The following is a 15,777-nucleotide window of genomic DNA, read 5'->3' on the forward strand; positions in this document are numbered from 1 at the left end:
TCTTAAGTACTAAAAAACTAAAGCTGCGAGCTCACAATCGATGAGCTGATTCGTATTGAACGCATCGCTAGCGTATATTACATTCGACGCTTCCTTGGGATCCGTCACGGTGGACGCGATATCGGAGAACTGTGCAAACTTTGCATCGACCGTCGCAAGTATTCTGACCAAACGATTGAATCTCGCATCGATGCACCGATCGAGATCGAACATACGATGCGACGTCGATTCGGTCATCATCAAGCGTACGTTTACAGATTCTAGACGTATGAGTTTGACGTTATTAACCGATGTACAAACTCTCACCGTTAGCGGTCCAACATTTATAAAACTATGGACATCTTTGTAGTCGTTGCGAAAGAAATTCAGAATGTTTCGCCGTTGCTCGTAGAGTGCCTTCCACGTTTCGAGAGATAACAGCAGTTCCTTTCCTCGATGATCTCCCACGGCGATCTCCACGTAACTCGGTGGGCCAACGTTGATGCCAATTTCGAGGAATTTGTATCCCGTAGCTGTCAGCGCGTATCGTCTGCCGAGTATACGTACCGCGCGACGGTCCCCCGAAATGCTGTATAAAAGAAATGAAATTAGTTTTTTTTTCGCAAGTATTACAATTTGCAAAGATATAAAAACTGGGGGAGGCTCTATTTTTTTCTTAAAAGAAACTTACCTATTACATTTCTTCTCATACGTTTGAGTTTCAACGTCGTAAATCGGCACGTAATAATTCACGGCATTCACGCGTTTTGCACCGTTGTTGCTGTTGCTGCTGCTGCTGTTGCATCCTTCAAAGGAGAACATTTTTCCTCTCGGCTCTCTGAGAAGTTGACCGTCAGTACAATCGATCGCGACAAGACTGATCATGTAAAATTAATCGAGTATACGCGGCAACACCGACATTACAAAAGTAATGATGTGGTGGGGGAAAGGGAGAGAGGGAATTAATGTTTATAGAATTGCGCAGTGGATTTTTTTTATTAGGAGAGGGGGAAGTAAAGCCTACTCTAACGGTGATGATGGGGGAGGGGGAGTAAGAAATAAAAACATTATAAAAAGTTATATATAATTTATTTTTAAAAAAATATTGCAAGTTCTTATGGCGTCGCGCGCGACCACCAGTTAAATAGTTTTATTACATTTTGTAACGCGCAATTCTTGACATGTTTTCCGCATCGCATAGTATTGGTGTCATCTAGTTTATTCAAAGATTCGATATCTTCGTAATGCGCATCCAGAGTCTCGACGATTAGGTTTTTTCTCGCATAATTCTCCAGCAGATCCACCAGCCATTCTCGTTTCTGACATCCCTTGACGTACACGAGAGTCGGCATCTCATCGTCATCGTCTTCTTTCTCATCATCGTCTTCTTCTTCTACACCAAGCACGGCCGATGTAATCAGGCGTTTCACCATGCTGTACGGCACGTTTCCGTCTTCCCATCGTAATCCATGGTGATTGCGAATCAACCAGGTAGCACACGATTTATCGGATTTTGTGAGGAGATTCCACGGCATGGGGTAATTAAAGATGTGATGCGACAGAACGCAGCCTTTTCTCAGCACCGCCACCTCCTTCACGACAAATTTCATCCCGACGAGGAATCCTTGCAGGTCCACGAACGTTGGTACGGACATGACGAGATTTCTTTATATATATATATATATATATATATATATATATCTCTCTCTCTCTCTCGTCGATGCGTCAATCGAGAGGAATGACGCGCAACTCTGCAAACCGTCTCGCGACACTCTGATTTATACTTCCCCCCTCCCTTACCCTCTCAATAATTGTATCGGAGACTGATGGAAAGAAAGAGAGAGAGAGAGAAAATATTCACGTCGACGTTGCCGCAAACGCTCAGACTATTCTGCGCACCACGTTCGTCAACGGGTTGTACTCAATCACGCGGTCGTGTATGATGAGACAGTAAGCGGAGGTATTCGGCGGTACGTTCTCCATGCAATCGAATTCTATTCTGACATCCACGGTGGCGTTTTTGACGGATTCGTTTTGGCGAGAGCAATCGATGATCACAAACGGGCCGTTATGTAGAAAAGTCGAAACGGTGAGACTCGGCTCGAGATATTCGTATCCGTAGTAGCCCTTGCAGAAACGCGCGTACATATCGTACAGAATCGCCCATCTGTGTTTACCAAAATCCAAATTCAAGTCGTCGTACGGATAAACTTCTGAGTTTAGATAGAGTTTTACGTTGGTCAAGTTGCAATCGTCGAATCGACTTGTGTCGGCGGACATGACGTTCTTCCGACCCGTCTGCAGAGCGAAGACGACGTATCGCGGTTTCTCGAGCTGAGTCGCGGTCTTAATGGCCCACGAGTGCTTGGTCGTGTTCTGCAACAGGGGATACTCGTACAGATCCCACGAACGGAAACCCATACTTAGATATCGTCCGTTTTCCAAGGCGCGCAACATTGACAGCTTGTTGATCTCGTTCAATACCACATAAGGCATTCGCCATTGTATCTTGAGTATTTTGATGGTGGGCTCCAACGCGAGACTTCCCACCAGAGAATTGTTGTCGTTGCGCGATCGTATCAAGATCAATTCGTGACGAGCATTGATCACCACGCGTTTGTAATCTTCGCAAAATCCCAGTAACGTGTTGAGCGGTACGCAGAAATTGAAATATTTATTCGGGTTATTCTGTGGCTCCCAGCCAGCGTTTCTCAGGATCACGCTTCTGTCGGACGATACCGTAACGTAGTTCTTGAGCGTGCTGGTTATTCCTACGTTTCTGCAGCGATCAATCTCCATACCGTCGAGCTCGTATCGAATCTCGTCGAACATGAACGCAACGCAATTAGTCCCCAGTACTACGTTATCGACTTGGCCGGCTGCTCTGGTCATCGTCAATGTTCCTTCGACGTAGAGAAAACTTTCGCACGGCAACGTATACAGATCCTGCTGTTGTATGGGTATTCGTATCTCGTCGCTATAGTCAAACGTTGTATTGGTGTACGGGTTGTACGTGTGAGTCTCGATCTTGACGATGCGATCGTCAAAGACCGGCTCGCCTCCGATGTTGAGAATTTCAGTCATCGTTCAGATGTTTCGTACCGCGAATCCCAGAGATTGTAAAAATTTAACGTTTAACGCGTTGAGCTTCTTTCTCGTCGCTTGTTTAACACCGCCGAATGTCGACTTGACGATATCGTCGATCGGCGCAGCCGTAAAGATATTATTGTTGTTATCTGTAGCGTGCTCCGAGTCGTTCAACACTAGCATCTCATATGTCGCGCGCACACTCACGCTCACGCACACGGCTGCCGCGTTATCGCTCTCGCCGTCGTACGTGCAATCTGACGGTGATCTCTTCTCCGCGAAAATCGAGCAATCGTCCGTCTTGATCAGCGACGCGTATCGTTAGATCAGTAACGCTCCGCGCGATGATCGGCAGGTAAATGATCTGCGCCGGCGTTTCCGATATCTTATATCCCGGTGGTACGCTCGGTGAAAACTCGTGTATCGTATGAACGCGTTTGCCGTTGCTGTACGCACCCGCGGTCATGTTACACTCCACGCGGATAATGTTTACGTTGATAATATTAATCGGTGCGTCCGATTCATGCCACTGTCCCGGCTGCAATACACGCGTCGACGAGAATCCCAGTAGCGATCCGACGTTGTTCGGTTTGTTAAAGTTCACTCTGAAAGCGCACTTGATCTCGCTCTTCATCGTATTGTAATTTGCGCGGAGCACTATCGGGTATTCCGCGACCTCGTCTTCGTAGCCGTTCGCGCGAATGGTCTCCTCTTGCGCGATATTCGCGACCGACGTATGATCGTCGTCGTTGGAACGAACCACGCGTCGCGGACGTTTCCGTGAAATTTCACGTTTCAAAAACTCGTGTATGGCCCGTATCTCGTACGATCCCTCGGGAATCGTAATTTCCGTGTCATCCTCGTCGAAATAAAATTTATTATTCAAAGAATTCACGTTTGGAATCGTATGATAAGTCTCAAAACACATTAGACCGAGCCCGTAGTCACCGTCGCTCAGATCCACGGCGGGAAAATAGTGTTCCGCGAGGATGCTGCTCTTCCCGGTCAGCGTGAACGTTATAGACATGTCGACGGGAGCTGTTCGATGAACACTGAGTCTCCGCAAGGCGCGTCGTCAGATTTTAAATTAGCGTCGATCGTCGTCGATCGTCCGGAGAAATTGCAAGCACAATTGTCCACAGATGCTCTGATCGTATCGCTGATAAGACGTGTGATTGTACTCGATCTTCGTCACGCTCGGTCCGAAATATCGCACCAGTTCTTTCGGTGGTCGAAGATTGCCGAAACTGTCGAAATATACGACTCGATCTCCCCTCTTGGCGTACGCTACCCAATGGGTGCCGGGGCCCGCTGCATCGTCCAAATTCACAATACCGCTCTCGTTTCGATGTACGCCATCGACGATCGGTAACGAATCACGCATGAAAACACCTCTGAAGAACGGTACGCGCATTCGCTTTGCCAATCGACTCAATTGTACGTTAGTCGTAATACCCGTGGGCATATTTAACGTCTTTTTGACGTTTTTTTTTCTTTCTAATCTCCAACGCTACTCCTCGCCCGCGTTTGTGCGGGCCGAAATACAGTCCTTGTCCATATTTGTATGGAGCGAGATAAAGTCCGCGACCTTCCATGGCGCGATTGTGACGTTGCGTCTCTTCCAGCTGACGCCGCGCGGCTTTGCTAGCGTTTATCGCCGTTGTAATTCCGGCCGCTCCGCCGGCCAGAGAACCGAGAACTCCCAACAACGGTAGAATCGGCAATACGCCACCTCGTTTCGCTGTCGGAAGTATCCGTTTCTTCGTCGACCTTTTCCTCGTTCGTGTTTTTCGTGTTTTCAAACCCATTCCGAGCTTCGTCTTAGCCTTCATGGCCGCCCAGACGGCTGTAGCGGCAGCCCTCTCTCCGAGAGTCGAATCTCTTGTGATGACGCGTCCCAGCGCTCTCTCGGCGAGTATCTTGTCCGCCGCGTGTCTCTCGGTGAGCTCTTTGCTACGCGAATAGGCTATGTCGTGCTCGCGACACGCCGCGTTCAATGGATTTACACCCGGATCACCTCTAGCCAATCGTTCTTGCAAACGAGTACCCGGACCGCAAAACTGATAGCCGGGAATGTGCAATTCGATCGGAAGTGCACCTATCGCGCGATTAAACAGGCCTCTACCTGTTTTTATTTTCGTTGACATTCGCCGCAATCCTTAATCATCGGAGCGGGACCGTCGATGTGCGTTCGCTGCCACGGTTGATTGTAATGTGCGTCACAGCGACGATAGGTCTGAACCTCCAAATCCGTCTTTATATGCTCCGGAAGCTTGTCCCACACGTAGTGGACGTGATCGCCGCACATTTGCAACAGAACGGTTTTCGGCACAAATTGCAGCTGTTCAGCGCTAAAATCGCGAATGTCCGAAGGTCTCGACAGCAGGACGAACATCTTTGCGACTGAGCGATTCGCGGTGCCGCGCACCTATAAATAGACGTTCGAACGAAAGTTCGATTCAGTCGGCAATGCTAAGAGAAAAAAGAAATGAGATTCGTGCGACAACCGTTGGCGATCATTTGCGGTCCCTCGTGTACGTTTCGAGTGTACGTTTCGAGAATGTGTACGTGTACTCGAAATCGCTGCGACAACCGAAATACCGATATCTGGAGAATTTATTGACATTGATCGACGAAATCGGCTACTACACCTTCTCCAATAACAGTGACGTCACTCCACCGAGCGACGCGTGCCCAAACTCGATCTTCGTCTTCGACGACGTGGCATGCGATAAGCAAGACACTGTGAGAGAGTATTTCTCAATGGGCAAGCACTCGAGCGTAGACTGCTTTTATCTCTGTCAGACGTACGCGAGAATACCTAAACATCTGATACGCGACAACGCGAATCTGTTGATCCTGTTCAAACAGGATGGTACTAATTTGAAACACGTGTACAACGATCACGTAAATACCGACATGGCGTACGATGAATTTTGCTCGTTGTGCCACGATTGTTGGCAATGCAAGTACGGATTCGTAGTGATAGACAAGGACAGCGCGCTTTCGAACGGCCGATACAGAAAAGGGTTTAACGTGTTCGCGATACCGCAAAAGCGGTCAGTCGTCGCCGATACGTCGTTGAAGGTGAAACGTTAGCGTTACAGAGAGAGATCGACGCTCTGCTTTGTTTTTTTCCCCCCGCGATGGCTGCGATCGACGGGAGCGAGACGATTCGCGAACGCGAGAAGATCGTGAAAGATATTGCGAAAACGAGTAATTCGATTCGTAAGAAACTTCGCGCTTTGAAGACCGGTAAGATCGAGAAGGACATTGAGTTGGACACGCACTTTAGACCTCTCATCGGACCGCTGAAAAAGATCGTCGACAACTCGAGCTTGACCGCGGTGAAGAAAGAGGAGCCGGAAAGCGTCGCTGGCGGGGAGGAGGAGGATGCTACACCGAAGATAAAGAGAGAACGATTAGACTCTTGGTCGGATCTCTCATCGTCGACACCGCGTAAATCTAATCAATCGAAACGCTCGATAGTACTACCGATAACCTCTACACCGATAACCTCTACACCAATAACCTCTACACCGACGCGAACCGTGCAACGTACAAGTCCCGAATTTCTCGAAAACGAGTATGTTTTCGAAACCACGGATGACTTGATCGGGACGACCGTTCAAAAGCAGTTGCAAACGTCGGAGGGGCGAGAATTGTTTATAGAAACGTTGGAAGATAACTTCGGTCCACTGAGCCGAGCGTATATCTCGTCTGTTTTGGGCGCCGATCTAACGACAGACGACGTGTACGGCGTTTATCTCGACAAGAATGAATTGATGCTCGGTAATAAACGTTTTTACGTGGACAAAGCGGATAACATTTATATCGGCGACGTACGATACGCCGGTACACCCGGTATTTACGAGTTAATCTTCAAAAAAATACCCGATGATAAGCTCTACACGGAGGCCGATAGGCAAAAGTACAGAAGCATACTGTTGGCGACGAGTGCTCATAAATACAAGCACGATCCTCGCGAGCGAGTAAAGGGTAACAGGGGATACAAGTATCTATGGGTAATCTCACCGTTGATATCGACCGAATCCAAGACGAAAAAATCCGGAAAGGGGGTATTCGCGCCTCGCGCGATGACGCTAACCGACAATAAGATCGACTACGTGCACTGGGACGACCCCAACGAGCTGGTGGATCGTCTGCGATTGCTCGACGCATCGCGTCAAGCTGGCAACAATGCCCACGACAACGAGATCACGTCGATCATCGAGGAACTTCGCGAGGCTGGGCTTATTATAAATTAAACGGCGCGACAGCGATCCGTTCAATCGGTGTTGAAATGCCGATCAATAAATTTGGATTGTTCGAGCAGAGCGAAGACGCGACGAATGCCATTTCGTACCATCGGTGGAGCGGATTAGTGAGAAATTTCGTGCGCGACAACGCTCTGTGTCGCATCGCCACGGACTTTGATGCAAGGTCGCGCAAGATTCGTCGCGTAGCGCAACCTGAGACTGACGGTGACGCTGTTAACAAACTATACGTGGATCAGTGCGTTAAAAGTTTGCAAGATCAACGGAAAGAGTCAGACGAGAAGCTTACCGCGTTCGAGAAGGACGTGCGAGCGTTACAGACTGCGGTAAACGCGCTTCTGCGTGCGAATATCGTTAGATTGGAAACGACTCGCGAACGACGATGAGTGACAAGAAACGGTTCAGCAGAAACGACTATCGAACGGCGACGAGTGAAGAGAGGCAACGGTTAATTAATGACGGCGACGAACAGCAACGAACGACTCGAGAACGGTTGTCGGACAGTTGTCTTACGGTTCAAGAACGGTTGTCGGACGGTTCAAGAACGGTTCAAAAACAGCTCAGAAACGATTACGAGCGGTTCAGAAACAGGTGTGAACTACGCGGTGACAGGAAAGGCTACAAACGGCTAAAGAACGTCGACGACGACGACGACGACGATGAATGATAAACAACGGTTAACTGACGACGACGAACGACAACGAACGATTCAGGAACGGTTGTCGGACGGTTGTCGAACGGTTCAGGAACGGCTCGAAATCGTATCTGAGCGGTTCAGAAACAGCGACGAACGACGCAGAAACATAAACAGAAACGGCTACGTACAGTTAAAGAACGACAACGAACAGCCAACGAAACGTTAACCGAACATGAGACCGTTAAAATCGACCGATGTGGATAAAAATATCGAAAAGCGACGGCTGGTGGACGAATTGCACGCACCGGCGAGAAGAAATTTTCCCCGCAGACATGTCATAGTGCGAGAATACGACGATCTGTGGCAGGCTGATATCGTCGAGATGCGTCCGTACTCGCGTTTCAACGGAGGCCACCAGTACATACTCACCGTCATCGATGTGTTGAGCAAGTACGCGTGGGCCGTGCCGCTCAAGGGTAAAGGCGGCAGCGAGACAGCTGACGCTATCGCTGAGATAATTCGAGATAGCGGGAGGTGCCCTAGTAATCTACAAACCGTCATGGGGAAGGAATTTTACAACACCGACGTGCAACGTCTCGTAAGAAAACACGACATCAATCATTATTCCACGTATTCGGTGATGAAGGCATCGGTCGTCGAGCGATTCAATCGCACGTTAAAAAACAATATGTGGAAGATGTTTACGCTCAATGGAAATTACAAGTGGGTCGACGCCTTGCCGCGACTCGTGTCGGATTACAACGCGCGCAAGCATCGAACGATCGGCATGCGACCCGTCGACGTTACCCCCGCGATCGCCGAAAGACTCTTGGCTACGGTGTACAGCGCGATAAAGATCGCGGGCCCGGCAAAGTTCAAAACGGGCGACTCGGTACGCGTCAGCAAATACAAGACAATTTTCGAGAAGGGTTACACGCCGAATTGGACCACCGAGGTGTTTAAGATCCGTAGAGTGCAGCATACCAATCCCGTAACCTATCTACTCGAGGACTATCGTGGAAAATCCGTCGCTGGAGCGTTCTACGAGTATGAGTTGCATCGCGCGACGTATCCTGGCGTGTATCTCGTGGAGAAAGTACTGCGCAGAAAGGGTGACGAGGTTTACGTGAAATGGCTGGGATTCGATGGATCGCACAACTCGTGGATACGCAAGGACAATGTCATTTGATTCGTGCAAACTGTATTTTATTCTTAATATAAAAAATGATACATGTAAAGTGTTTGAAATATGTAATACATATAAAGTATATAATAAAAAATATTAAATGCTAAATACATGTACGATATCTTTATTAATATCCTTCCATTAATATAATACATACGTTACATTACATACATACATACATACATACATACATACATACATACATACATACATTTATATGTTATACTACTACATTATATTACGTTACATACATACATATGTCGTGTTATACTACTACATACATTACATACATATATATACATACATACATACATACATACATACATTGTATACATTATATTACATACATTACATACGTATATACATTACGTTATATTCGGAAATGTCCCCACGGCAACGTATCGGTCGAATCCGGCACGATATATCGCTTATCGTCGTACGGACTCAGAGCGATTTTCGTCTCGCAAATAGTGTACACTTCGTGCATTTTCGATCGTATGCACGACTGCGGTCGAGTCATTTCGATCTTATCGTTCAGACACCGCGTGTAGTCGTCGAACGTAATGGTGCGCGCGATAACGTTGTTTTTGACACCTTTCGCTTTTTTACAATCTTTTTTGCCATCGACTCGCAAGGCGTACATTTTCGCCCTTAGTCCAACGAATTCGGTCATGATCACGCCGTTGTTTTCGTCCTTCATCAGGCTCGGCACTTTTTTATTCACGAGAGGCATACCATAAGCGTTATCTACCGCGTAATCACTCGTGTCGAACCTGACTATATCATGTTTCATGTTCTCATACGCGTCGTCGCACTCGATATGATAAATCAGACTGTCCGTGTCGGTATACATGATTCTACACGAGTCGCGGTACAGGGGAGACATGTACTCGTGGTGAAATTCGTATAGGCACACCTTCGACAGGTCGAGGATGCACATGCCGACGTAGATCGGTTTGTCGAATTTCACCTCGAGTTTGCGCAGTTCGACGGCTACCAGATTTTCCAAAAACACGCTCCTGCTATGGAAATTCGGTCGCGCGATTATTGCCTCCGCGCCGTATCGTCCGTCCCACTTCGTCAGTAACTTTACATCGACGTGATTGCGTACATTCTCCATTGTTTTTCCGAAAACTGCGTTATTCATTAATTTATATAAATTTTTTTTGAACTTATTTTTGGCCTGTGTTCTAAATTTTGTATTGAGTTCTATGTAAGCGTGGAGCCACGCAGATTGAGCGAATTGTAATACGCGATGTATTTTTTTGACGCGAAGGCCGTGGCGCGTGCACTGCTGTAGATTGCGATAATGAATAACATAACGCTCCTTATCGTTCACCGTGGCGAGAAGTTTGTCTTGTCGTTTACCGGGCGGTTTATCGCGCATCGGACAGAACGGTAGGTCAATGTGCGCGTCGTGTTTATCCTGCGGATACTCTAGGTCGACCTCGAGAATATAGCCCGTAGGCGAATCCAAAGCGATCGCGTTATAGTCGAAATTCGAAACGTCTTCGACCCATCGAAACTCCGCGTAGGGCAATGGCCGACACATCGCCCAGCCGTACAAATTGTTTACATCGAAGTACATTAGGAACGACGACGGTTTCGATGAATCGTACGACTGCATATATTTGTTGTTGGCCTGTGCGTATCTGCCGGAACATTGACTCAGACCGCCGCGAATACCACGTTCGATAAACATAACCATGTCAATGTCGGTCAGCAGTTCGAAATTGATACACGTATGTTTCAACATGGCGTCCCACGTAAAGCCTGGTAAAGTGTAGTAGTACGCGGGATCGAGTCCGTAACTCGCGATACAGCTGTCGCGGAAATTTTCAAACACGTCGGCTAACAGCAAGACATCGGTTTTCAGGTATAGATTGCTGTATTCGCCCAGGGTTCGAACGGAGAATCGCTGCCATACGTTCGCGGCGTGCGCGTAATCGCTCTCGGATACGGTTTCACCGGTCAAGGAACTGTAAAATGAATCGCGCAGCGGTAAACACGTATCCTCCAGCTTTTTGACGCTGTCTACGTATTCGTATGGAAAGACACCTTTTCGCGTCAATAATTTAAAATCGTCGTCGGATAACGCGGAAAATTTGGAACGTATAATTTTTAATTTATCCTTATCCAGGAAGGATGCCAATTTTGCGAGACTCGCGCTCAGAAATTTATACGAGTCGATGAATCTTAATTTTATGTGGCTGCGCGAATCTGATCTTTCCGCTGTGTCTTTCACATGCTTCGTGAATGAGATGTACTTTTCCTTGTTATAGGCAGTACATCGATCGAGCCCTCGAACGCGGCAGTTATCTCCTTGATAATAAAGTGCGCGTCATAGCCCGATAGATTGTGGAATATTACTGGGATGAAGTGAGAATCCTTATAATTCAGATTGCACGTCGAATGTGCCGGACCTCTATAACGCCCGGTCAGGTGGCAATGATCGCGTACACGATTATCATCCGGCGCGAACGGTTTTTCACATATGTGACATTGCGCCGCACTGCGAAATGTCTCCCGCTCGTCTCGCGTTAGCTCTACCATGCACACAATGTCGGATAATATGTTCTTTACGCGATGCGCCAATCCTTTGAGTTCCTCGACGAACCACGCAACGCAGTCATTATCGCGACGAAATCGATACGCTGATAACGTTTCGTCGTACGAGCACTGTACGTAGTATGCTATACTACATACCCGATGATGTTGATAGGTGTATGACGCGTGTTCCGTCTCCGGTTGTGTCTTCTGCAGCACGCACTCCAGATCGGCGTACACCACGAAGGGAAGTCGCTCTTTCCTGCTGTGGTTCTTGAAGCTCAGCCACTTGTTGTCCTCGCTCGGTAGTCTGATGGCGCATTTGTTTACCTCTCGACATTCCACAGTGTGAGACTGCAACTTGTCGCTCGAACTGAAGTAGTGAAGACATCTGCAAAAAAGAAAAACACAAATATTATAAATTTTTTTATACACAAAATATAAAATATTCTATATATTATTTTAAAAAAAGTATAGACACTTACCGATCACAAATGTACTTTGTGTGTCCATGTTTATTAATTTGTGAGCTCACGAGGCGGGATAGATTCTTGATCCACGCAAAATGTCCAACATTGTTGTCTCGTGGATCCTGCACGTACAGCAGATTCACGTGTTTGTTACTCGTGCGGTCGGTAAGCCGTATTGGAAGAACGTTTGACGTCTTCTGTCCCTCGATGGTATAGACGTTGACGGATATATTGTTGAGTCGTTCGAAATGTTTAATCTGACTCAACGTCATTGGGAACTCAATGTCTCGTACGTTCAATACCGTTGAATAATGCGGGTATGATGATTCCAGATCTGAATTTCTTTCGGCTGGATGCAGAGCAGCCGTCACTGCCCACGCAAAACACGCATTATCCATTGATCGCACATTGATTACCGCTCTCTTCGATTTAATGTCTTGAGGCAATTTCAAGTGACACCCCGCGCGCAAAGGATTGTATCTGTTGACGTTCACCATCAAATTGAGGATTCGCGTCAATGCCCACCCACTGTCGCGTTCCTGGAATTCCTCGAGTTTCGCTAATGTGGGCTCGATAACGTGCCGCTCGTACCACTCGCGCAAGTGCGATGTACGACAAAGTTCTTTGTTATTTGTAGTTATACTCTTATTGGCACGTTTATCACCCGCCACAAACTCCCCGTTGAACGCGGTGTTCACTTTGACACAATTATGTGTTTTTATAATGTCTCGCACTCGCTTGCACACTACGCTGCAGGCGTCTTCCAAAAACTGTCGCGGATCTATATGGTCTGTATTAATTACCGCACCGGTCATTATCCGCGATTCGAACGCTACATCGATTTCTCGCCATATGAGTTCTGTCGCGCGCGTGTCGCCACTGTTACCGGCGTTCGCATAATCACCGCCACCGCTACGGATAAATTGTCTTTCCAATCGCGTCTTCGCATCCTCGAGTCGCGCGATTCTGGCAACCAACTTTTGCTTCCGCCCGATCGAGAGCCGCGGACGTTTGGCACGACAGCCTTCTTCGAGCTGCTCGATGAATTCCGCGCATTGCAGCGCCCATGTAAAAAATTCACCCAAGGTAGCTACTTGGTCGGACAGCTCCAATAGATCGCGTTTGGTTTGCTCGAATTGATCCATGCTTGATCACTTTCGCACCAGTTCTTTTATTATATCGCTTCACAGAGTCTCTTTTACAGAGCAACGTGCACGTGATAATGTTCTATTATATATTAACGAAAAAACCTCGATACTTTTCGGCCGATGTATCGCTCTCAAATCTTACTACTGCGGCTCGACGCGCTTTATTCCTCGTTATATACCCTTTGCCCTCTCTCTCGCTCCAACTGATTTTTGAAAGATCTTTTCCTTTGTCTCGTGTACTGCGTCGTAAAAAATAGCGCGAAATTGTTTAGTCTACGCGATAACACCCTTTTCCCATAAAAATTTTGTTTACGACAAACATGTTCCGACAGGTTCGACGCGTTATCGGGTCGATCATCGTCCCGATGACGTCATTTTTTCCTTTGTCTTTTACGTACTGCGTAGATTGTTTTACGTACTGCGTAGATAGATTGTTTAGTCTACGCGATAACACCCCCCTTTTCCCAGAAAAATGTTGTTTACGACGAACATGTTCCGACAGGTTCGACGCGTCATCGACGAGACACGCTCCTACGCAGTGCGCTATCGAGTTAGTCTTACCCATTGTGCGCCGCCTAACGGCGTCGTTGCGAACGTACCCCCTGCGAACGTATCCCCGCGGCGCGACCGAGCACCCCCACGCGGACCCCACGCGGACCCGCGGCGCGGCGCGGACCCGCGGCGCGACGCCGACCCCCCGCGCGGACCCGCGGCGCGGCGCGGACCTCCCCCCGCGCGGACCCGCGGCGCGACCGCGAACTCGAACGCGAGTGAGTCATCCCGGTGAGTCATCCAGGTGAGTCATCCCGGTAAGTCATCCCGGTGAGTCATCCCGGTGGTATGCCAAGGTCACCCCCCTCCCCCTCACCCCCTCGTAATCCGATACCCTTGTGTAACCCGATACCCCCCTCCCCCTCGCCCCCCTCGCAATCCGATACCCTTGTGTAACCCGATACCCCCCCTCCCCCTCACCCCCGCGAAATCCGATACCCTTGTGTAACCCGATACCCCGCCCCCTCCCCCTCCCCTCACCCCCCCGCGAAACCCGTACACCCCCTCCCTCACCCCCCCTCGGAGCTCCCTAGTTAGAATCGGCCTATACTAACTACTACCCGAAATGTGCTTGATGAACAAAAATGTTGGAATTTTTGGTCGCGATAAGAAATATACACCGATCGAGGTCACATCCCGGGTGGTCACAATCTATAGAGGAAAGTCCCCTATTATGAGACACCACATCTATTTTGTGTGATTATCGGAAGTCTATGGGCAGAATTGAAAAAAGTAGTAGGTCATTTTGAAGGAAATTTAATAAGCTTTAAGATTCTGAAATGTAAAATCTAATTTAAATATTAATTTTTCTGAAAATTAGAAAAATGTAAAAAATGAGCTTCATGCAAAATCGAAAAAGTGTGCTCCTAATATGAGATACCCCGAGAAATCGCTAATAAAGTGTAAAATACATCGGTATGGCAATTAGAAAACTTCATTTAATGTCTCTGAAATACAAATGTAATAGAGAAGTTTATTTGCAATAATCGCAAACCCACTTATGCTCAATATTTTTAGCGCAGCCAGTGTGCGCCCAGCATGAACATGCGATCACTATCAGCACACTTTTATAAGTTCGTATGAACCTTCCCTTAACTTTAACATAGTATTTTTCCTCTTTTTATTACTGTACAAAAATCTTCATACTCTAGCAACGATCGTCACCCTGAATATCTCATATTACGGATCCCACGCCTTGCGGATTCGCGATCACCAAATCTATCCTCTACAATTAAGCAACTCAACATATCCTGTATTTTCCTATTAATACGACCTTACTCTATCGCTGCATACAGAACTCATTGTCAAATATTTATTTATTATATAATAAACAAGGTTCAAAGTCTCACCTTTATAGAACTTGACAACATCCAAATTCACAATTTCGATATTTGTAACGAGTGCATGCACGATCGAACAATGAATTTTCTTCTAAATAAAGGTTTTACACCAAGGGCAATAAGTTCATGGTGGAACCAACAAATAGAACCTATTAGTTTAGCAGAAAGCCCGTTATCGCATATTAGGAGCTTATCTCATAATAGGGGACTTTCCTCTAATAACTTTCGAATGTTTATCAAACATAACTGACATGGCTTAAAGCCTTTCTGTACGCATCTTCGAGAGAAGGACTCAAACATAGGGATCCTAGGTGGAGGGACATTGATATTAAAGCCTATCTTAAAAATATCGAGCCTGAATTTTTGTCTGGGTGGCCGACACCCACTCGAAGAATTAAAATAATGTCGAATAAATATTAAATAAATATCTTTTAAAATTATTATTGCAAATAAATGAGTAATGTAAAATAAATATTAAATTAATGTCGAATAAATATTAAATAATTGTTTTTTTAAATCATTATTGCAAATGAATAATTAATATAAAATAAATA

General features: G+C 46.9%; 1 protein-coding gene across 2 annotated transcripts in view; it reads left to right on the plus strand.

Annotated features, from left to right (window-relative positions):
• LOC139782044 (dual specificity protein phosphatase 3) overlaps positions 1-15,777 on the plus strand; it is a 55,077-nt gene that overhangs the window by 31,048 nt on the left and 8,252 nt on the right. The gene's annotated exons all lie outside the window — the stretch shown is intronic.

The sequence above is a fragment of the Temnothorax nylanderi genome, unplaced genomic scaffold, assembly GCF_030848795.1.
Source record: "Temnothorax nylanderi isolate EJ_2023f unplaced genomic scaffold, tnyl_v1.0 TNYL_tig0384_pilon, whole genome shotgun sequence".
In the NCBI taxonomy this organism is placed as follows: Eukaryota; Metazoa; Arthropoda; class Insecta; order Hymenoptera; family Formicidae; genus Temnothorax; species Temnothorax nylanderi.